At 45.6% G+C, this 26193-nt stretch overlaps 1 long non-coding RNA gene across 1 annotated transcript; it reads right to left on the reverse strand.

The window, feature by feature from the left end:
• Nucleotides 1–481: 481 nt before the first annotated feature.
• LOC128687634 (uncharacterized) lies at nt 482–25875 on the reverse strand. Its single transcript, XR_008406869.2, has 4 exons — nt 25636–25875; nt 5407–5444; nt 2831–2927; nt 482–1659 (listed from the first exon to the last, which is right to left on the reverse strand). It is a non-coding gene; the product is annotated as an uncharacterized lncRNA (long non-coding RNA).
• Nucleotides 25876–26193: the final 318 nt, after the last annotated feature.

Consider the following 26193-nt stretch of genomic DNA (forward strand, 5'->3'; position numbering starts at 1 on the left):
CATAAGGGGGATTACCAACAGACCCCTGGCAGTCTTCAAGCTGGCACTGGACAAGCACCTAAAGTCAGTTCCTGATCAGCCGGGCTGTGGCTCGTACGTTGGTTTGCGTGCAGCCAGCAGCAACAGCCTGGTTGATCAGGCGCTGATCCACCAGGAGGCCTGGTCACAGACCGGGCCGCGGGGGCGTTGACCCCGAAACTCTCTCCAGGTAAACTCCAGGTACACAAATTTTCGCTTGTCCTATATGGCAAGTTAAGCGTTGCTATTTAAGCCAAGATCCCAAGTTTTGCCTATTCGGCATGACATATATATATATATATATATATATATATATATATATATATATATATATATATATATATATATATATATATATATATATATATAATATATATATATAATGTGTGTGTGTGTATATTATATATATATATATATATATATATGAGAGAGAGAGAGAATCACAGTCAGCAGGACTCGATACTGCTACTGGGATGGACAAGATTCCCAGGCAGCACTCTCATACACTCTGCCACATAAGTTGGGGAGCCTGGTTCATTGGCCATGTTTCTTTCCCAGCCCAGGCACGTCAGTGAGCCTCAAGCATGAATTTTAAGCTATTTCAATCTCCTCCTGTATGTTTCTGATCTCTCAAGCGATTTTTATATCTATGCACCGCACAGAAACAAGCGGGTATATACAGAGAAAGATCCCAGTCAGCAGGACTCAATACTGCTATATAAACACATCAGTCATTTTCCACCGAGGCAGGGTGACCCGAAAAAGAAGAAACACTTTCATCATTCACTCCATTACTGTGTTGCCAGAGGTGCGCCTACACTACAGTTAAAAAACTGCAACATATTTCCACCCTCTCCTTTCGAGTGCAGGTACTGTACTTCCCACCTCCAGGACTCAAGTCCAGCTAACCAGTTTTCCCGAATACCTTGATAAGTGTTACTTTGCTCGCACCCCACCAGCATGTCAAGTGTCAAGACCCATTGGCCTCCACTCCTAAGATGTTCACGCATGCTTGCTGGAAGTCTAAGCCCCTCACACACAAAACCTTTAACCCCCCCCCCTGCAACCTTTCTTAGGACGAACCCTACCCTGCCTTCCTTTCACTAGATTTATACACCCTCCAACTCATTCTATTTCATTTCATCGTTTCTAAATGTCTCCTCAGCCCTATGGATAATAATACCTTTAGCAACCCCGCACCTCCAAATCCCTAAGCTATGGATTCTCTGCATAGTATTTACATCTCCACTGCTTCCTGCTTTCTTGTTGCAATATTCACCACCCATGCTTCACAACCATATAAGAACATTGATACCACTGTACTCTCATGCATTTCCCCCTTTGCTACCATGGATAACATTATCTCCACAGATTCCTCAGTGCATCACTCGCCTTTTTCCCCTCATCAATTCTATGACTCACCTTAGCCGGGCTGTCGTTCATACGATGGACTATGTGCGGCTAGCAGTAACAGCCTGGTTGATCAGGCCCTGATCCACCGGGAGGCCTGGTCGTGGACCGGGCCGCGGGGGCACTGATCCCCGGAATACCTTCCAGTCCTGGGAGATCATCAGCGACGAGCATGGCTTGACAGCAGCGGGTACACTACGAGAGAATGTTCCTCATGTCAGGGAGCTGCAGCTGGAGAGGATCAATGTCAATGTTTACCTCGTCTTTTATAGACCCTTCTGCTGACAAGTCCACTCCCAGGTATCTGAATACATTCACTTCCTCATACTCTCTCCCTCCAATCTGATATCCAATCTTTCATTACCTAAATTTTTTGTCATCACCTTGTTCTTTCTTATGTTCACTTTTAATTTCCTTCTTTTACATACCATTCCAAACTCATCCACCATCCTCTGCAATTTCTCTTGAGAATCTCCCAAAAGTACAGTGTCATCAGCAAAAAACAAATGTGACAACTATTACTTTGTGTCAGATTCCTTATCTCTTGCCAACACCCAAGGATTCACTTCTCTTACAACCCCATCTAGAAATATACTGAGCAACCGTGCTGACATCACACATCCCTAAGGCCTACTTTTATTGAGAAATAATCTCCCTCTCTCCTACATACTCTAACTTGAGCCTCACTATCCTCGTAAAAACTCTTAACTGCTTTCAGTAACCTACCACCTTGTGCAAGAAAGGTATACAATACGAACAAGATATGACCTAGAATATGTATTGATAAAGCCACTAGATAGCAGAACGTCTACAATAAAGATATCCAGAAGTTGCACATGTGTCTTAACTTTCATCAACCTACTACCTATTCCGAACACTTGCAACATCTACATTGCTCCCCTATGCCTTTTCCAAATCCATAAATGCAACAAAAACTTCTTACCCTTATCTATGCTTCACTCTAAACATTTGGTCTACACATCCCATGCCCTTCCTAAAGCCTCCCTGTTCATCTGTGATCCTTCTTTCTGTCTTACTCTTAATACTTTCTCTTGGAAATTATTGTAGAACACAAGTATAAACTAAGCAATACACTGGAAACACATCACTTAGCTTTGTCGCTGTTAAAATCTACCCGCAGCTGCAGCTAGTATATTCCTTCAACGTGTAACAGCTGTTTTGCAGCGCAGTAGCTGTTGAGAAATATGGGTAAGTATACAAATAATTGCCCCTGAAGAGCATATTTCAGCATATCTCAGAAACTGAGTGCTGAAGTTACCTACATACTTGTTTGGGCTCAAAACCCCACCAGTCACCGGGGTGTATGGGAAATCTGCTTAAAATATACATTAGTTCTCAGTTGCGCAATCAATGGAACCACCCTATGTTTAAGCAGACTTACCTGGGTATTTGCATCGGACCCTTAATTTTCACCCGGATATCCGCAGTCTTGATTGAAGAATAGTCTTTTCAGAAACGTCACACTTCCTCCACTCAGTCTGGAAATTTGTAACAATCGCACTGTCACTATACGTTCTTCAATAACTCTGTATTTCGTTGTAATGTTACAAGAAGCTGCGCACACTTTGTAATATTTTTATTGTGATGATAGATTGTCTAGTGGTCGAGTATGCATTGTGATAGTTCCTTTGTTAAAGTCAATGCAAGCATAACACGTTTCTCATACTGTGATTTATAGTAATCTGACCTATGATGCCTCTCGCCCCCTGGTTGCCCTGGGCATATTTCTCTTCCTTGCCAAATTTTCAACAGGGAGCAATGCAGGATGCTTGATTTTTTGTTGTCTAGGCACAGACGTCAGTGTATGTTATCTTTAACATGGTAGCAACGTGGGTGCAGGGTTTTCCTTAATTGTCCTGCTAAGGTAAGATATTGTCTCTCATTAACCCACCCTAGATGCAAGGAAGTGGCGTGTCTATGACACACGCTGGTCATATGCTTCCAATTAAAGTGTTGATGCAGAAGCAAGCAAGATGCCATGGCCCTTTCTGAGAGGGTCATCCCTCAGGGCTGAAAGGACTGAAAGGGGCTATACCCCCTCCTGGAGAAAATTTCTCCACACTTTTAATAATAACTCTACCGTACACCTTACCAGGTATACTCAACAGGCTTATTCCCCTATAATTTTTACTCTCTTCTGTCCCCTCTGCCTTTATACAAAGGAACTATACATGCTCTCTGCCAATCCCTAGGTATCTTCCTCTCTTTCACACATCTTAAATAAAAGCACCAAACATTCCACCTGCTTTTATTTCTGCCTTGATCCCATCAATTCCAGCTGCTTTACCCCCTTTCATTCTACTCATAGCCTCATGCACCTTCCCCACACTCACATCTGGCCCTTTCTCACTCCTAAAAGATCTTTTACCTCCCTGCCCAATGCACGAAATCACAGCTTCCCTGTCTTCGTCAACATTTAACAGTTCCTCAAAATATTCCCTCCATCTTCCCAATACCTCCAACTTTCCAACTAGTAACTCCTCTCTCATATTTTTAACAGTCAAATTAATTCATTCCCTAGACTTTCTCAACTTATTAATCTCACTCCAAAATTTTTTCTTATCCTCAGCAAAATTTATTAATAGCACCTCACCCACTCTCTCATTTGCTCTCCTTTTATATTCCTTCACTTCTCTTTTTCTTTCCATATACTCCTTCTTCCTTACATCATTTCTTTGCTAACTTTTTCTCTCTTGCTACCCTCTTTACCTCATCATTCCACCAATCGCTCTTCTTGCCTCCTGCACCCACTTTCCTGTAACCACACGCTTCTGCTGAACACTCTAACACTACATTTTTAAATCTATTCCATATCTGTTCAACCTCGTCTTTTAATAGTTGTTTATATCTTACCCTAACTGCCTCCTCCTTTGGTTTATAAACCTTCACCTCTTACTTGCTGATGCCATTCTCCTTGTACCCCATCTACCTTTTTACTCTCACTGTAGCTACAACTAAAAAGTGATCTGATATCTGTGGCACCTTTATAAACATGCACATCCTGAAGTCTACCCATCAATCTTTTATCTACCAATACAATAAGCTCCTCTCATTACGCCCTATATATCTCATATTTATCCTTTATTTCTTCAAATATTTGTTACCTATTACCAAACCTCTTTCAATACATAGTTCAATTAAAGGTCCACCATTATCATTTACCCCCGACCCCCAAACTTACCTATCATACCCTCTATAACCGTTTCTCTTACTTTAGCAGTCAGGTCCCCTTCCACAATTACTTTCATACTTGGTTCAAAACTTCCTAAACACTCGCTTAATATATCCCAAAATTCTCTCTCTCCTCTACACTCCTCTCTTCTCCAGGTAAATAAACACTGAAGCTGAACTCCTCTCCAAGCTGAGGGACTGACAACCTCAAATACTTTTTTTCCAAGTTTGATGGACGGCTTACATCTTCATTTCGCTACTACACCTGCTGCCTCTGTATTTGACTGAAGAAGCCTACTGTATAAATAAAACGTTTCAACAATAAAGATACCCAACTGATGCACATGCGTCTTAATCATTAAAGGCTAAGTTGGATGACCACTCTCGGCGGGTTTTAAACGAATGGCTTTTGTCACACTATGTAGTGTGTGGTATCAGCAAATTCAAATAATGACTCTTCTTATTGGCTACAAACTTTCAACACCGGTATATCATAGTGGAAGGTTCAGATTGAGTTTGGGCTATTGCTGCCAACTTCCCAGTTTTACTGAACAAAGTGAACCCATCCCTTTACATATGATAAATTCATAATATCTCTTGACATCAACTACAAACTTTCAAAGCTCATGCATCCTACCTAAGGAAAAAAATCAGATCTGAATTGAACTTATATAGATGCCAATTTTAGTAAGGAAGAAACAGAAGTCTTAAGCATCAAGGAAGTGGTATGTGGAACGCAAGGCAGTTGGAATGCAAACTAGAAACCGGTATCTATAACATGCTTACCGCACAACATGATGATAAAGTTGACATCAGAGGAGCATCTGGAAGGAAGGAAATAAACTGAGTTGTGAAATAACTCAGCACTCTTGATAAAAGGAAAATTACATATAAACACACACACAAGAACAAAGAAGATAAAAAGTATCCAATACAAACAAACAATAAATTAAATCCCAGTAATTTAAAATAACCTTTGGCTTCCAGAGCTTGATATCAGAGTCCTCAAATGTCTTATGCGGCGGAGTTTAAAAGTAATTAAATTGTTAACATTAAAAGATTCTGCTAAAATTTTCCCTTAGTCCCTCAAGTACCCTGGTAATTATCAAAATTCTCGACTAAATAATAATAAAAAAAAGAGCCAAGCCGTCGGTAAACTGTTAATTAACATGTGCTCTACAGCCAGCACCAAACCACGCCACATAATCAGCAACGTATCACAATCGTCTGTAGGGCCCACTGGATCTGCCATGAAGCTTACTGGGCCGGGGCCAACAAAGTGCACTGGGAAGTGCCAGCTCAGGAGAGCAGCGAGGACTGTGTGCACCTTTAAACGCTTGGTAATTTGACATAATACGAATTCTCAACAGCACTCACCAAAAAGTAAGCCCAATTCTTATTCTGAGTGATCTTTGATCCTTAAAACATGAACAGAATCATGGTCGGGAAAATTAGAATAGATCACTTAAGCTTCCCCATCCACCACCTACGAAGACGTACCTCAGGCACTATTCATGGAAGGCAGAGGGCGAATGTTAACAACCTGCCTGACCGCACACACATTTGGTCATAATCCAAGAGAGTAACAGTAAAATAGTCAAATTAAACGCTAAACCCGATCCATGAGAGAAGATTGTCTTCGAATATTAAAAATCGGAGAGAGCTGTCGACTCGCAGTGGGTTTCCTTTCAACCACAAAGACATAGGACAGGTTGCCAGGTTTATACTGTCTCCTTCCTCATTACAGAGATCAAGAGAGAGTTCACTATATTCTACACAGAGGCTCTTAACAGGGAAAAGTATGGAAATAATTCAACAGGCACAGAAGGAAAGTGCAGGCCGCGAGACAAAGATGACACCCACGCGCCAGCCTGGAAAGACGTAAGGCCGCTTACAAGCAGTGCATCGACCGCCGATCTGATGCTCAGGTACGATCTGAGAGCACCTTTTAAGATATTTAGTGCTCGCAAAGGCCCATTTAAGCATTATCTCAAGAATACCACCTAATATTGTCCACTGCCACATAAAGTCGGCGACAGGCCTTCTTGGGAAGGCCTCCATACAAATGGAGGTCTTAACTATTTCGTGAACAATACCAACCACACCATCAGTAGCCAGTATAAAGCATGTAATGTTCAATAATAAGCTGTCCTGCAGTAACCTGTTCTCCTGGAAGAATTCCCGAGAGCAGTGTAAATTAATCTTGAATGACCGGCTTCTCGGAAATTGTCCAATAGAAATAGTCGGCCCCTCAATGCTAGAGACATGAGGAGGACTACGCCGAATCTTTCTCCAAACTGAAAAAGACTGCTTAGGTATGAAGACGTCTAGTGACACCCTCCTGGAGGTACCAGACCAAACTTTCAACATCCTCTCTATCATCTTGCAGATGTATATTATTATTATTATTATTATTATTATTATTTAGTATTGCTATTATTATTATTATTATTGCTACACCCATAAGCGTCATACAACACTGCAAGAATCAGTCTGTTAAAGAACTCGGACGGTAGTACTACGACAGCCTCCATGGGGGTCTGGCTTGGCTTGGAAAGGATCCCCCACCGTAGGGGGTCATATAGCGCCTGGTGGAACAGAAGGCACTCAAGTTCGATCCAAGGAAAGGCAAGATAGGTCCAAGTTCTTGGGTCCATGACACAGAGCAGTTTAAATGTCATGGGCCGCCATTGGCCCCTTCTACCTCGCCTTAAGAGAATTTCTCCTCCTATCTGTTGATTTCTCGCAACATTGCATAGCTCCTGACGATGCACGAGAATGCCAAAGATCTAGAGCTAAAGATTTTCATCCCCATGGGGCTTGTTCTCCACACACACACACACATTATATATATATATATATATATATATATATATATATATATATATATATATATATATATATATATATATATATATATATATATCGTGCCGAATATGTAAAACTGGTCAATTAGCAAGAACTCATTTAAAATTAAGTCCTTTCTGAAATTTTCTTTTATACGTTTAAAGATATATTTTTTTCATTAGTGTTAATGTAAAAATTTTTGATTTTGCGCCAAAAGAATCTTAGAAAACTTACCTAACCTTATTGTAGCAAGAGCAATTTATTTTAGCCTAGCCTAACTAAATATATTTTAGATTTGTTTACAGTAATTTAATACTAAACAAACACAGTGAAATATTTTTTTTTCGTTAAGTTCAAAAATGATTTTGACGAAATTATTGCATACACAAATTTTCACTTGTCCTATATGGCAAAATGAAAGTTGCTATTTAAGCCAAGATCGCAAGTTCTGCCTATTCGGCACGACATTTTATATATATATATATATATATATATATATATATATATATATATATATATATATATATATATATATATATATATATATATATATATATATATATATAATTATGCAAAATGGCGAACAAACAATGCTAGATACAAAACAACCATTTAATTTAACCTTACTAAGGTACATTCAAAAACATTACCTTTTATGAATAATTCCCGACCCAGTCTAAGAAAAAACTACCTTCCGTGGAAAATGCAAGTTTTTATTGAAAGTTTACTGGTATACTTGAAAAATATGCGAATAAAAACTATACAAGTAATTTTTTTCCTATTTTAAAGGATTATTTTAATTCTACATATCATACAATCATGACAAAGCGCAAAATCCACAAGGGTCATATATCAGTAATGGAGGATATTAGTACAAGCAAACTGGTACAGTAAGAGATGATTACTCCACTGGTGTCTGTAAACTAAAGTGAAGCTCAAACCTAATGTAACAACTGTGTCCCAGCTAGAATGAATAGATACAGTACACTGAATACAGTACACTGAATACAGTACACTGAATACAGTACACTGAATACAGCACACTGAATACAGTACACTGAATACAGTACACTGAATACAGTACACTGAATACAGCACACTGAATACAGCACACTGAATACAGTACACTGAATACAGCACACTGAATACAGTACACTGAATACAGCACACTGAATACAGTACACTGAATACAGCACACTGAATACAGTACACTGAATACAGTACACTGAATACAGTACACTGAATACAGTACACTGAATACAGTACACTGAATACAGCACACTGAATACAGTACACTGAATACAGTACACTGAATACAGTACACTGAATACAGCACACTGAATACAGCACACTGAATACAGCACACTGAATACAGTACACTGAATACAGTACACTGAATATATACAGTACACTGAATACAGTACACTGAATACAGCACACTGAATACAGTACACTGAATACAGTACACTAAATACAGTACACTGAATATATACAGTACACTGAATACAGTACACTGAATATATACAGTACACTGAATACAGTACACTGAATACAGTACACTGAATACAGTACACTGAATACAGTACACTGAATACAGCACACTGAATACAGTACACTGAATATATACAGTACACTGAATACAGCACACTGAATACAGCACACTGAATACAGTACACTGAATACAGTACACTGAATATATACAGTACACTGAATACAGTACACTGAATACAGCACACTGAATACAGTACACTGAATACAGTACACTAAATACAGTACACTGAATATATACAGTACACTGAATACAGTACACTGAATACAGTACACTGAATATATACAGTACACTGAATACAGTACACTGAATACAGTACACTGAATATATACAGTACACTGAATACAGCACACTGAATACAGCACACTGAATACAGCACACTGAATACAGCACACTGAATACAGCACACTGAATACAGCACACTGAATACAGCACACTGAATACAGCACACTGAATACAGTACACTGAATATATACAGTACACTGAATACAGCACACTGAATACAGCACACTGAATACAGCACACTGAATACAGCACACTGAATATATACAGTACACTGAATACAGCACACTGAATACAGCACACTGAATACAGCACACTGAATACAGCACACTGAATACAGCACACTGAATACAGTACACTGAATACAGCACACTGAATACAGCACACTGAATACAGCACACTGAATACAGCACACTGAATACAGCACACTGAATACAGTACACTGAATACAGTACACTGAATACAGTACACTGAATACAGTACACTGAATACAGTACACTGAATACAGTACACTGAATATATACAGTACACTGAATACAGCACACTGAATACAGTACACTGAATATATACAGTACACTGAATATATACAGTACACTGAATACAGCACACTGAATACAGCACACTGAATACAGCACACTGAATACAGTACACTGAATACAGTACACTGAATACAGCACACTGAATACATCACACTGAATACAGCACACTGAATACAGTACACTGAATATATACAGTACACTGAATATATACAGTACACTGAATACAGCACACTGAATACAGCACACTGAATATATACAGTACACTGAATACAGCACACTGAATACAGCACACTGAATACAGCACACTGAATACAGCACACTGAATATATACAGTACACTGAATACAGCACACTGAATACAGCACACTGAATACAGTACACTGAATACAGTAAACTAAATACAGTACACTGAATATATACAGTACACTGAAAAAATACAGCACTCTGAATACAGTACACTGAATAAATACAGCACAATGAATAAATACAGCACACTGAATAAATACAGCACACTGAATAAATACAGTACACTGAATAGATACAGTACACTGAAAAAATACAGCACACTGAATAGATACAGCACACTGAATAAATACAGCACACTGAATAAATACAGCACACTGAATAAATACAGCACACTGAATAAATACAGCACACTGAATAAATACAGCACACTGAATAAATACAGCACACTGAATAAATACAGCACACTGAATAGATACAGCACAATGAATGACGTGGGTGGAATCAATTACTGATGAGAGAACACTTGAGCCCAGGAACTAGAATAAAATGAACTTGATGCGAGGAAGTGGAGGTGGTTGGAACTAATGAGGAAGTAGAGAAGATAGTAGCTGGATAGTCTCATGTTCCAAGTAAGAAGAGTTATATGGACTTTAAGTTAGTACATAAAAAGTAAGACTTAATCCAAGGTAGTAGAGGACAAAGAAAATCTAAAATAAAATGGAGATTGATGGTCTTAAAGTGAAGTAAGAAATCTGCTGGCATACTCCGCAGTGTGTGGAAAAAATAATGAGAGAGAACAGAGAGATACATGAAGATGATTGAGAAGGTAGTCTTAATGTAGATTCAAGAGGAAGCAGAGGAGAAGAAGAAGGAAGAAGAGGAAGGGGGAGGGGGCACTAACAAGAGGTGGACAAAAAGGAGAAGGAAGGAGTAGATAGCCCGAGGAAGAGGACAGTTAGGATATCAGCCAGCCAACAGAGAGGAAGGCGCCCCTGGGCGAGTGGAATGGGAGGGTGGCAGATTACGCAGCTCGGGCGCAGTATGTGGAGTGGGCATGTTGCAGGTGGGTGGCCAGGGGAAGCACAGCAGGGCTTGCTGCAGGTGGGTAGCCAGGGAAAGCACAGCAGGGGTTGCTGCAGGTGGGTAGCCAGGGAAAGCACAGCAGGGGTTGCTGCAGGTGGGTGGTCAGTGGAAGCACAGCAGGGGTTGTTGCAGGTGGGTGGCCAGGGAAAGCACAGCAGGGCTTGCTGCAGGTGGGTGGCCAGGGAAAGCACAGCAGGGCTTGCTGCAGGTGGGTAGCCAGGGAAAGCACAGCAGGGGTTGCTGCAGGTGGGTGGTCAGTGGAAGCACAGCAGGGGTTGCTGCAGGTGGGTGGCCAGGGGAAGCACAGCAGGGGTTGCTGCAGGTGGGTGGTCAGGGGAAGCACAGCAGGGGTTGCTGCAGTTGGGTGGTCAGGGGAAGCACAGCAGGGGTTGCTGCAGGTGAGTGGCCAGGGGAAGCACAGCAGGGGTTGCTGCAGGTGGGTGGTCAGGGGGAGCACAGCAGGGGTTGCTGCAGGTGGGTGGTCAGGGAAAGCACAGTAGGGGTTGCTGCAGGTGAGTGGCCAGGGAAAGCACAGCAGGGGGTGCTGCAGGTGGGTGGCCAGGGGAAGCGCAGCAGGGGTTGCTGCAGGTGGGTGGCCAGGGGAAGCACAGCAGGGGTTGCTGCAGGTGGGTGGTCAGGGGAAGCACAGCAGGGGTTGCTGCAGGTGGGTGGCCAGGGGAAACACAGCAGGGATTGCTGCAGGTGGGTGGTCAGGGGAAGCACCGCAGGGCTTGCTGCAGGTGAGTGGCCAGGGAAAGCACAGCAGGGGTTGGTGCAGGTGGGTGGTCAGGGGAAGCACAGCAGGGGTTGCTGCAGGTGGGTGGCCAGGGGAAGCACAGCAGGGGTTGTTGCAGGTGGGTGGCCAGGAAAAGCACAGCAGGGGTTGCTGCAGGTGGGTGGCCAGGGAAAGCACAGCAGGGCTTGCTGCAGGTGGGTGGCCAGGGGAAGCACAGCAGGGGTTGCTGCAGGTGGGTGGTCAGGGGAAGCACAGCAGGGGTTGCTGCAGGTGGGTGGCCAGGGGAAGCACAGCAGGGCTTGCTGCAGGTGGGTGGCCAGAAGCACAGCAGGGCTTGCTGCAGGTGGGTGGCCTGGGAAAGCACAGCAGGGCTTGCTGCAGGTGGGTGGCCAGGGGAAGCACAGCAGGGGTTGCTGCAGGTGGGTGACCAGGGAAAGCACAGCAGGGGTTGCTGCAGGTGGGTGGCCAGGGAAAGCACAGCAGGGATTGCTGCAGGTGGGTCGTCAGGGAAAGCACAGCAGGGGTTGCTGCAGGTGGGTGGTCAGGGGAAGCACAGCAGGGGTTGCTGCAGGTGGGTGGCCAGGAGAAGCACAGCAGGGGTTTGCTGCAGGTGGGTGGTCAGGGGAAGCACAGCAGGGGTTGCTGCAGGTGGGTGGTCAGGGGAAGCACAGCAGGGGTTGCTGCAGGTGGGTGGACAGGGAAAGCACAGCAGGGGTTGCTGCAGGTGGGTGGTCAGGGAAAGCACAGCATGGGTTGCTGCAGGTGGGTGGCCAGGGAAAGCACAGCAGGGGTTGCTGCAGGTGGGTGGCCAGGGGAAGCACAGCGGGGGTTGCTGCAGGTGGTTGGCAAGACGAAGCACAGCAGGGGTTGCTGCAGGTGTGTGGCCAGGGAACAACAGCAGGGGATGCTGCCACACCTACACTACCACAACACAAGCCACACCTTCACCACCACAACACAAGGCACTCCCTCACCACCGCAACACAAGCCACACCTCCCTCAACACCACAAGACAAGCCAATCTTCCCTCAGCACCACAACACAAGCCACACCTCCCTCACCACCGCAACACAAGCCACACCTCCCTCAACACCACAAGACAAGCCAATCTTCCCTCAGCACCACAACACAAGCAACACATCCCTCACTAAAACAAGACAAGCCACACCTCCCACAACACCACAAGACAAGCTACACCTCCTTCACCACTAGAAGACAAGCCACACTTCACAAACCACCACAACACAAGCCACACCTCCCTCATCACGTCAATACAAGCCACACTTCCCTCACTACGTCAATAAAAGCCACGCCTCCCACACCACCACAAGACAAGCCACACCTCCCTCACCATCACAACACAAACCACACCCCCCGCACCACCATAAGCCACACCTCCCTCACTACCACAAGCTAAGCCACATCTACACCACAAGACACAAGCCACACCTCCCACACCACCACATCCCAAGCCACACCCTCACCATTACAAAATAAGCCACACACCCCTCTCAACCACAATACAAGCCACACCCCCCTCACCACCACAAGGCAAGCCACACCTCCCTCACCACCACAAAGCAAGCCACACCTTCACCACCAGAAGACAAACCACACCTCCCTCACCACCACAAGACAAGCCACACCTCACACACCACAATATAAGCCACACCTCCCTCACTATCACAAGAAAAGCCACACCTCCCACACCACAAGACAAGCCAGACCTCCCTCACCACCACAAGACAAGCCATACCTCCTACACCACAAAACAAGCCACACCTCCAACACCACCACAAGACAAGCCACATCTCCGTCACCATCACAAGACAAGCCACATCTCCCTCACCACCGCAACACAAGCCACCCCTCCCTTACCACCACAACACAAGCCACATCTCTTTTACCACCACAAGCCACACCTCTCTTACCACCACAACACAATCCACACCTCCCTCACCACCGCAACACAAGCTTCACCACCACAACACAAGCCACACCTACCTTACCACAAGCCACACCTCTCTTACCACCACAACACAAGCCACACCTCCCTTACCACCACAACAAAAGCCATACCTCCCTTAGCACCACAACTCAAGCCACACCTCCCTTACCACCACAACACATGCCACACCTCCCTCACCACCGCAACACAAGCCACACCTCCCTTACCACCACAACACAAGCCACACCTCCCTCACCATCGCAATGCAAGCCACACCACCATAACACAAGCCACACCTCCCTTACCACCACAACACAAGCCACACCTCCCTTACCACCACAACACAAGCCATACCTCCCTTACCACCACAACTCAAGCCACACCTCCCTTACCACCACAACAGAAGCCATACCTCCCTTACCACCACAACAGAAGCCATACCTCCCTTACCACCACAACACAAGCCATACCTCCCTTACCACCACAACACAAGCCATACCTCCCTTACCACCACAACTCAAGCCACACCTCCCTCACCACCACAACACAAGCCACTCCACCATAACACAAGCCATACCTCCCTTACCAGCACAACTCAAGCCACACCTCCCTTACCACCACAACACAAGCCATACCTCCCTTACCACCACAACACAAGCCATACCTCCCTTACCACCACAACAAAAGCCACACCTCCCTTACCACCACAACACAAGCCACACCTCCCTCACCACCGCAACACAAGCCACCCCTCCCTTAACACCACAACACAAGCCACACCTCCCTTACCACCACAAGACAAGCCACACCTCTCTTACCACCACAAGCCACACCTCCCTTATCACCACAACACAAGCCACACCTCCCTTATCACCACAAGCCACACCTCCCTTACCACCACAAGACAAGCCACATCTCTCTTACCACCACAAGCCACACCTCCCTTATCACCACAACACAAGCTACACCTCCCTTACCACCACAAGCCACACCTCCCTCGCCTCCGCAACACAAGCCACACTACCGTAACACAAGCCACACCTCCCTTACCACCACAAGCCATACCTCCCTTATCACCACAAGCCACACTACCACAACACAAGCCACACCTCCCTTACCACCACAACACAAGCCACACCTCCCTTACCACCACAACAAGCCATACCTCCCTTACCACCACACTTCAAGCCACACCTCCCTTACCATCACAACACAAGCCACACCTCCCTCACCGCCGCAACAGAAGCCACACCACCATAACACAAGCCACACCTCCCTTACCACCACAACACAATCCACACCTCCCTCACCACCGCAACAGAAGCCACACCTCCCTCACCACCACAACACATGCCACACCTCCCTCACCACCGCAACACATGCCACACCACAACACAAGCCACACCTCCCTCACCACCGCAACACAAGCCACACCACCACAACACAAGCCACACTTCACTCACCACAATACAAGCCACACCTCCCTTACCACAACACATGCCACACCTCCCTCACCATCGCAACACAAGCCACACCACCACAACACAAGGCACACCTCTCTAACCACCACAACACAATCCACACCTTCCTCACCACCGCAACACACGCCACACAACCACAACACAAGCCACACTTCCCTTACCACCGCAAGCCACACCACCTTCACCACCAAAAGTCACACTTCCCTCACCACCGAAACACAAGCCACACCACCACAACATAAGCCACACACAACACAAGCCACACATCCCTCACCACCGCAACATAAGCCACACTACCACAACATAAGCCACACACAACACAAGCCACACCTCCCTCACCACCGCAACATAAGCCACACTACGACAAGCAACACCTCCCTCACCACCACAAGCCACACCTCCATCACCACCATAACACGTCTCACCTCTTTCACCACCACAACAAAAGCCACACCACCCTCACACAACAAGCCACACCACCACAACATAAACCACACCTCCCTCACCACCACAACACAAGCCACACCTCCCTCACCATCACAACACAAGCCACACCACCACAAGACAAGCCACACCACCACAACACAAGCCACACCACCGCAACACAAGCCACACCTCCCTAACTACCTCAACACAACCCACACTTCCCTTACTACCACAACACATGCCACACCTCCTCCACCACCACAACACAAGTCACACCTCCCTCACCACCACAACACAAGCCACGCCACAACAACACAAGCCACACCTCCCTCACCATCAACACAAGCCACACCACCACAACACAAACCACACCTCCCTCACCACAACACAATCCACACCTCCCTCACCAAGACAACACAAGCCACACCTAAACAACACAAGCCACACCTCCCTAACTACCTCAACACAACCCACATTTCCCTTACCACCACAACACATGCCACACCTCCTTCACCACCACAACACAAGTCACACCTCCCTCCCCATCACAACACAAGCCACACCACAACAACACAAGCCACACCTTCCTCACCACCGCAACACAAGCCAAACTTTCCTAACCACCACAACACAAGCCACACCTCCTTCACCACCACAACACAAGACGCACCTCCCTCACCACCACAACACAAGCGACACCTCCCTCACCACCACAAGCCACACCATCACAACACACCCTCACCACCACAACACTAGCCACACCTCCCTCACCACCACAAAAGCCACACCTCCCTCACCACCACAAAAGCCACACCTCCCTCACCATCACAAGCCACACCACCACAACACAACCCTCACCACCACAACACAACCCTCACCACCACAACACTAGCCACACCTCCCTCACCACCACAGCACAAGTCACACCTTCACCACCGCATCATCCTTTGCGGATGATACTAGGATCTGCATGAGGCTGTCATCTGCTGAGGACGCGGTTAACCTCCAAGAAGATATAAACAAAGTTTTCCAGTGGGCAACGGTAAACAATATGATGTTCAATGAGGACAAATTCCAACTACTCCGTTATGGAAAACTGGAGGAGATAATAACTAGAACAGAGTATACTACTGACTCCGGCCATACAATAGAGCGGAAAAATAATGTAAGGGACCTGGGAGTAGTAATGTCTGAGGATCTCGCTTTCAAGAATCACAACAGTGCCACGATCGCACGTGCAAAGAAAATGATAGGATGGATAATGAGAACGTTCAGAACGAGAGATGCCAAGCCAATGATGATCCTTTTCAAATCACTTGTTCTCTCTAGGCTGGAATACTGCTGTACATTAACATCTCCTTTCAAAGTAGGTGAAATTGGAGATCTAGAGAGTGTACAGAGATCCTTTACTGCACGTATAAGTTCTGTCAAGCACCTTAACTACTGGGAACGCTTGGAAGCACTTGACTTGTACTCGTTGGAACGCAAGAGGGAGAGATATGTCATAATCTACACTTGGAAAATCTTGGAAGGAATGGTCCCAAATCTGCACACAGAAATCACTCCCTACGAAAGTAATGGACTGGGCAGGCGATGCAAAATGCCCCCAATAAAAAGTAGGGGCGCCATTGGTACACTAAGGGAAAACACCATAAGTGTCCGGGGCCAAAGACTGTTCAACAGCCTCCCATCAAGCATTAGGGGAATTGCCAATAAACCCCTGGCTGCCTTCAAGAGAGAGCTGGACAGATACCTAAAGTCAGTGCCGGATCAGCCGGGCTGTGGCTCGTACGTTGGACTGCGTGCGGCCAGCAGTAACAGCCTAGTTGATCAGGCCCTGATTCATCGGGAGGCCTGGTCATGGACCGGGCCGCGGGGGCGTTGATCCCCGGAATAACCTCCAGGTAACCTCCAGGTAACAAGCCACACCATCACAACACAACCCTCACCATCACAACGCTAGCCACAGCTCCCTCACCACAAAAACAACCCTCACCACCACCACACTAGCCACACCTCCCTCACCACCATAGCACAAGCCACACCTCCTTCACCACCACAAGCCACACCTCCTTCACCACCACAAGCCACACCACCACAACACAACCCTCACCATCACAACACTAGCTACACCTCCCTCACCACTACAAGCCACACCACCACAACACAACCCTCGCCATCACATCACGAGCCACACCTCCCTCACCACAACACAACCCTCACCGTCACAACACTAGCCACACCTCCCTCACCACAACACAACCCTCACCGTCACAACACTAGCCACACCTCCCTCACCACCACAAGCCACACCACGACACAACCCTCACCATCACAACACTAGCCACACCTTCCTCACCACCACAAGCCACACTACCACGACACAACCCTCTCCATCACAACACTAGCCACACCTCCCTCACCACCAGAAGCCACACCACCATAACACAACCCTCACCATCACACTAGCCACACCTCCCTCACCACTACAAGCCACACCACCACAACACAACCCTCACCATCACAACACTAGCCACACCTCCCTCACCACTACAAGCCACACCACCACAACACAACCCTCGCCATCACATCACGAGCCACACAACCCTCGCCATCACATCACGAGCCACACCTCCCTCACCACAACACAACCCTCACTATCACAACACTAGCCACACCTCCCTCACCACTACAAGCCACACCACCAAAACACAACCCTCACCATCACAACACTAACCACACATCCTTCATCACAACACAACCCTCACCATCACAACACTAGCCACACCTCCCTCACCACAACACAACCCTCACCATCACAACACTAGCCACACCTCCTTCACCACTACAAGCCACACCACCAAAACACAACCCTCACCATCACAACACTAGCCACACCTCCTTCACCAACACAAGCCACATCACCACAACACAACCCTCTCCATCACAACACTAGCTACACCTCCCTCACCACCGCAACACAACCCTCACCATCACAACACTAGGCATACCTCCCTCACCACCAGAAGCCACATCACCACAACACAACCCTCACCATCACAACACTAGGCATACCTCCCTCACCAACACAAGCCACATCACCACAACACAGCCCTCACCATCACAACACTAGCCACACCTCCTTCACCACTACAAGCCACACCACCAAAACACAACCCTCACCATCACAACACTAGGCATACCTCCCTCACCAACACAAGCCACATCACCACAACACAACCCTCACCATCACAACACTAGCCACACCTCCTTCACCACTACAAGCCACACCACCAAAACACAACCCTCACCATCACAACACTAGCCACACCTCCTTCACCAACACAAGCCACATCACCACAACACAACCCTCACCATCACAACACTAGCCACACCTCCTTCACCAACACAAGCCACATCACCACAACACAACCCTCACCATCACAACACTAGCCACACCTCCCTCACCACTACAAGCCACACCACCACAACACAACCCTCACCATCACAACACTAGCCACACCTCCCTCACCACTACAAGCCACACCACCACAACACAACCCTCACCATCACATCACGAGCCACACCTCCCTCACCACAACACAACCCTCACTATCACAACACTAGCCACACCTCCCTCACCACTACAAGCCACACCACCAAAACACAACCCTCACCATCACAACACTAACCACACCTCCTTCATCACAACACAACCCTCACCATCACAACACTAGCCACACCTCCCTCACCACAACACAACCCTCACCATCACAACACTAGCCACACCTCCTTCACCACTACAAGCCACACCACCAAAACACAACCCTCACCATCACAACACTAGCCACACCTCCTTCACCAACACAAGCCACATCACCACAACACAACCCTCTCCATCACAACACTAGCCACACCTCCCTCACCACAACACAACCCTCACCATCACAACACTAGCCACACCTTCACCACTACACAACCCTCACCATCACAACACTAGGTACACCTCCCTCACCACCACAGCACAAGCCACACCTCCCTCACCACCACAAGCCACACCACCATAACACAACCCTCACCATCACAACACTAGCCACGCCTCCCTCACCACCACAACACAACCCTCACCATCACAACACTAGCCACATCTCCCTCACCACCACAACACATCCCTCACCATCACAACACTAGCCACACCTCCCTCAGCACCGCAACACAACCCTTACCATCACAACAACAGCCACACCTCCCTTACCACAACACAACCCTCACCATCACAACACTAGCTACACCTCCCTCACCACAACACAACCCTCACCATCACAACACTAGCCACACCTCCCTCACCACAACACAACCCTCACCATCACAACACTAGCCACACCTCCCTCACCACAACACAACCCTCACCATCACAACACTAGCTACACCTCCCTCACCACAACACAACCCTCACCATCACAACACTAGCCACATCTCCCTCAGCACCGCAACACAACCCTCACCATCACAACAATGGCCACACCTCCCTCACCACAACACAACCCTCACCATCACAACACTAGCCACATCTCCCTCAGCACTGCAACACAACCCTCACCATCACAACAATGGCCACACCTCCCTCACCACAACACAACCCTCACCATCACAACAATGGCCACACCTCCCTCACCACAACACAACCCTCACCTTCACAACACTAGCCACACCTCCCTCATCACAACACAACCCTCACCATCACAACAATGGCCACACCTCCCTCACCACAACACAACCCTCACCTTCACAACACTAGCCACACCTCCCTCATCACAACACAACCCTCACCATCACAACACTAGCCACACCTCCCTCATCACAACAACCCTCACCATCACAAGAATGGCCACACCTCCCTCACCACAACACAACCCTCACCATCACAACACTAGCCACACTTCCTTCACCACAACACAACCCTCACCATCACAACACTAGCTACACCTCCCTCACCACAACACAACCCTCACCATCACAACATTAGTCACACTTCCCTCACCACAACACAACCCTCACCACAGCATTAGCCACACTTCCCTCACCAGAACACAACCCTCACCATCACAACACTAGCCACACCTCCCTCACCACAACACAACCCTCACCATCACAACAATGGCCACACCTCCCTCACCACAACACAACCCTCACCATCACAACATTAGTCACACTTCCCTCACCACAACACAACCCTCACCATCACAACACTAGCCACACCTCCCTCACCACAACACAACCCTCACCTTTACAACACTAGCCACACCTCCCTCACCACAACACAACCCTCACGGTTACAAAGCATGGCTTGCTTCTGCAGTGTTTTAAAAATTGAGGTTGGAGAGTTGAAGGAGGAGGTCTTGCTTCTCCAGGATGAGATTAGGAGGCTGAAGGTCCACCTCAGTGGGTCTGGGAGAGAGTGTGAGGTGGCTGGAGTTGTGGGGAATGAGGCTTCTAGCAGTGAGGTGCAGTCTGTCTCTTGCTGTGAGGAGGTAGCAACGGCTACCAGCAGTGAGGTGCAGTCCAGCACCTGCTACAAGTGGAGAGTGGTAACCAGTAATGGGAGGAGAATCAGAATAAGGAAAGTTAAGAGTGAAGATCTGAAGGTAGGAAATCGCTTCTCTGTTCTTCAGGATGAATGTCCTTCAGTGGCCAGTGAAGGTAAGGGTACTACTGCCCCTGCTAACAGAGGTAAGCGCATTCTTGTGGTTGGTGACTCTCAGGTAAGATATATTGACCATGCTTTTTGTAATAGGAATAAGATGAGAGATAGAGTGTGCTTCCCTGGAGCTGGTGTTGGGGACATAGTTAACAGGCTGGATAATATCATGTCAGGTAATGGGAACAAGCCCATTATCTGTCTCAGTGCTGGTGGAAATGATATTGGGAAGGGTAGGAGAGAAGAGCTGCTAGATAAGTACAGTTCAGCTATAGATTTCATTAAGTCTAAGGGAGGGGTCTCAATCATATGTAGCAAATGCCTAGAAGGGGAGTAGGAAATGAATGGTTGTCTAGGGCAATTGGTGTAAATTGCTGGCTAGACAGATACTGCAAGGAACCTGCAATCCCATTCATTGACAACTGGAACAACTTTTATGGCAAACATGATATGTATGCAAGGGATGGGGTACATCTCTCTGGGGCTGGGGTGGTAGCACTTGCAAACTCAATTGAGAAGGCCATTGGTGAAATGCCTATGATTTTAAACTGATAGAAGATAGAGGTATGGGTGTGTGTGTGGGAAACAAGCAGGTTGCAACACTAGGGTTGGAAACAGTAAATGTATAAAAGGCATTCAGCATGAAGTTATAAAGACAATAGATCAGGTCAGCAAACAAAGGGGGACAGCAGGGGGCAGCAAGGGACTAGCTCCCTTAAGGTTTACTATACTAATAGCAGGAGTGTAAGAAATAAGATAGATGAGCTAAGATTAATTGCAAGTGCAGGAAACATAGATATTATTGCTATAACAGAGACCTGGCTCAATCTGAAAGATAGAGAGATGCCCTCTGAATGTCACATACAAGGCTATAAATTATTCCACACTGACAGGGTCAACAGGAAGGGTGGTGGAGTAGCGATGTATGTCAGAGACAATTTAAATTGTTGTGTTAGACAAGATATAAAATTAGAAGCGTCAGCCACTGAATCTGTTTGGTTACAGCTTCTCGAGGGCCGAGAAAAACTAATTTTGGGTGTGATTTACATGGCCCCAAATCTTGATAGGGAGTGCAGTAAACTTCTATGGGACGAAATTCGTAAGGCATCTACATACGAAAATGTTGTGCTAATGGGATTATTATAATCAAGGGGGAAGCGCTAAACCCGGAGGATTATACAGCGCCTGGGGGGGGGGATGTGGAAGGCATTCAGGCTTAATTCGGGTAACTGGAGCACAGATCCAATTCCCTAAATCAAGAGCCCCTCACCAACATCAAGGAACCTTCCTTGAGGGGATGTGCTAATGGGAGATTTCAACTATAGACAGATTGACTGGAGCAATTTGACAGGAAATTTAGAGTCAGGTGACTTTCTTGATACGATCCAGGATTGTTTTTTAAAACAGTTTGTGACAGAGCCAACTAGGAGAAATAACCTCCTTGACTTGGTTCTTGCCAGTAGGGAAACACTAATTAATAATCTTGAGGTTAATGATGAGCTTGGGGAAAGTGATCACAAATCACTCAGTTTTAATATATCATGGAATTCCCCTAATAATGGCAATCAAGTCTCTGTCCCTGACTTTCGCTTGGCTGATTTCATAGGACTGAAAAATTACTTAGGTGGGCTGAACTGGAATGACCTGACTAAGGGTCAGGTAGGTGGTGATGGTTGCCGATATGACGCTTTCCAGGGCATAGTTCTAGCTGCTCAGTCAAATTATGTTCCAAATAGGGAAATCAGATCAAACAAAAATGATCGTAAATGGATGAACAATAGATTAAAATATCTGATTGGTCAAAAGAGAGGCATATATAGGCAAATCAAAAGAGGAGAGAGAGAGGCAATTAAGAAATCGATATATTCAGTTAAAGAGAGAAATAAAAAGGGAATTAGAAAAGCAAAAAGAGATTATGAGGTTAAAGTTGCAAGAGAATCGAAGACTAACCCAAAAGGATTCTTTCAGGTATACAGAAGTAAGATCAGGGACAAGATAGGCCCACTCAAAAGTTCCTCGGGTCAGCTCACTGACAGTGATAAGGAAATGTGTAGAATTTTTAACACATACTTCCTCTCAGTTTTTACACAGGAGGATACCAGCGATATTCCAGAAATGATAAATTATGTAGAACAGGACGATAATAAACTGTGCACGATTAGGGTCACAAGTGACATGGTCCTTAGGCAAATAGATAAATTAAAACCTAACAAATCCCCAGGCCCTGATGAACTGTATGCAAGGGTTCTAAAGGAATGTAAAGAGGAGCTTAGCAAACCTTTGACTAATCTTTTCAACATATCACTACAAACTGGCATGATGCCAGATAAGTGGAAAATGGCAAATGTGATACCTATTTTCAAAGCAGGTGACAGGTCCTTAGCTTCGAACTATAGACCAATAAGCCTAACCTCCATAGTGGGAAAATTTATGGAATCAATAATTGCCGAGGCAGTTCGTAGCCACCTTGAAAAACATAAATTAATCAACGAATCTCAGCATGGTTTTACAAAGGGGCGTTCCTGCCTTACGAATTTATTAACTTTTTTCACTAAGGTATTTGAGGAGGTAGATCATGGTAATGAATATGATATTGTGTATATGGACTTCAGTAAGGCTTTTGACAGGGTCCCACATCAGAGACTATTGAGGAAAATTAAGGCACATGGAATAGGAGAAATTTTTTCCTGGATAGAGGCATGGTTGACAAATAGGCAGCAGAGAGTTTGCATAAATGGGGAGAAATCAGAGTGGGGAAGCGTCACGAGCGGTGTTCCACAGGGGTCAGTGTTAGGTCCCCTGCTGTTCACAATCTACATAAACGACATAGATGAGGGCATAAAGAGCGACATCAGCAAGTTTGCCGATGACACCAAAATAGGCCGTCGAATTCATTCTGACGAGGACATTAGAGCACTCCAGGAAGATTTGAATAGACTGATGCAGTGGTCGGAGAAGTGGCAGATGCAGTTTAATATAGACAAATGCAAAGTTCTAAATGTTGGACAGGACAATAACCATGCCACATATAAACTAAATAATGTAGATCTTAATATTACGGATTGCGAAAAAGATTTAGGAGTTCTGGTTAGCAGTAATCTGAAACCAAGACAACAGTGCATAAGTGTTCGCAATAAAGCTAATAGAATCCTTGGCTTCATATCAAGAAGTATAAATAATAAGAGTCCTCAGGTTGTTCTTCAACTCTATACATCCTTGGTTAGGCCTCATTTAGATTATGCTGCACAGTTTTGGTCACCGTATTACAGAATGGATATAAATGCTCTGGAAAATGTACAAAGGAGGATGACAAAGTTGATCCCATGTATCAGAAACCTTTCCTATGAGGATAGACTAAGGGCCCTGAATCTGCACTCTCTAGAAAGACGTAGAATTAGGGGGGATATGATTGAGGTGTATAAATGGAAGACAGGAATAAATAAAGGGGATGTAAATAGTGTGCTGAAAATATCTAGCCTAGACAGGACTCGCAGCAATGATTTTAAGTTGGAAAAATTCAGATTCAGGAAGGATATAGGAAAGTACTGGTTTGGTAATAGAGTTGTGGATGAGTGGAATAAACTCCCAAGTACAGTTATAGAGGCCAGAACGTTGTGTAGCTTTAAAAATAGGTTGGATAAATACATGAGTGGATGTGGGTGGGTGTGAGTTGGACCTGATAGCTTGTGCTACCAGGTCGGTTGCCGTGTTCCTTCCTTAAGTCAATGTGACCTGACCTGACTAGGTTGGGTGCATTGGCTTAAGCCGGTAGATTTGGACCTGCCTCGCATGGGCCAGTAGGCCTGCTGCAGTGTTCCTTCGTTCTTATGCTCACAACACTAGCCACACCTCACAACACAACCCTCACCTTCACAACACTAGCCACACCTCACAACACAACCCTCACCTTCACAACACTAGCCACACCTCACAACACAACCCTCACCTTCACAACACTAGCCACACCTCACAACACAACCCTCACCTTCACAACACTAGCCACACAACACAACCCTCACCTTCACAACACTAGCCACACCATCACAACACAAGCTGTATTACTCTACCTTTAATCAAAACAATCGTACTCATCACGTTATCCTAATATCCTTTACTAACATGCAAATAATCCCCCGAATAAACATTTTTTTATTCAGCACAATAAAATCATATCTACTTACCGGCGATCATCCTTCTTTGTTTTTCAATATTTCTGCACTCTACATAGGGATGTTCCATTTCCCAATGACTTCAGAAAGTAATAGTGGGTCACCAGTCATGTTGTCTTGGGCAGTTGAGGTCAGTTGTCATCATTTCGGGCCCGTTTCAGTGATTTTCATGCAGGAGTGTTGTCTAGCGGTGACGTGATGACCGCCGCCATGACACCTCAAGACGCGCTCTACCAACTATTGTCACTCGTCATTATTGTTATAATTTTCGGCCTTCTTACACTATTATTATGGCATCACCGTATTTATTAATGTAATTAACAGTGTAAGTGATAATGTGCCTATGAGTTCAATGTTTTTTTTTGTGCGTGTGTGTGTTTTATCACTGTTGGGTTTGTATCGTCTGTGTTAGTTCCAGCTGCAGGTTGTTTACTGTTCAAGGCCTCATTATTATTATTATTATTATTATTATTATTTTTATTTTTATTATTATTATTATTATTATTATTATTATTATTATTATTATTATTATTTTTATTATTATTATTATTATTATTATTATTATTATTA

Source organism: Cherax quadricarinatus, chromosome 11, assembly GCF_038502225.1.
Source record: "Cherax quadricarinatus isolate ZL_2023a chromosome 11, ASM3850222v1, whole genome shotgun sequence".
Taxonomy (NCBI): domain Eukaryota; kingdom Metazoa; phylum Arthropoda; class Malacostraca; order Decapoda; family Parastacidae; genus Cherax; species Cherax quadricarinatus.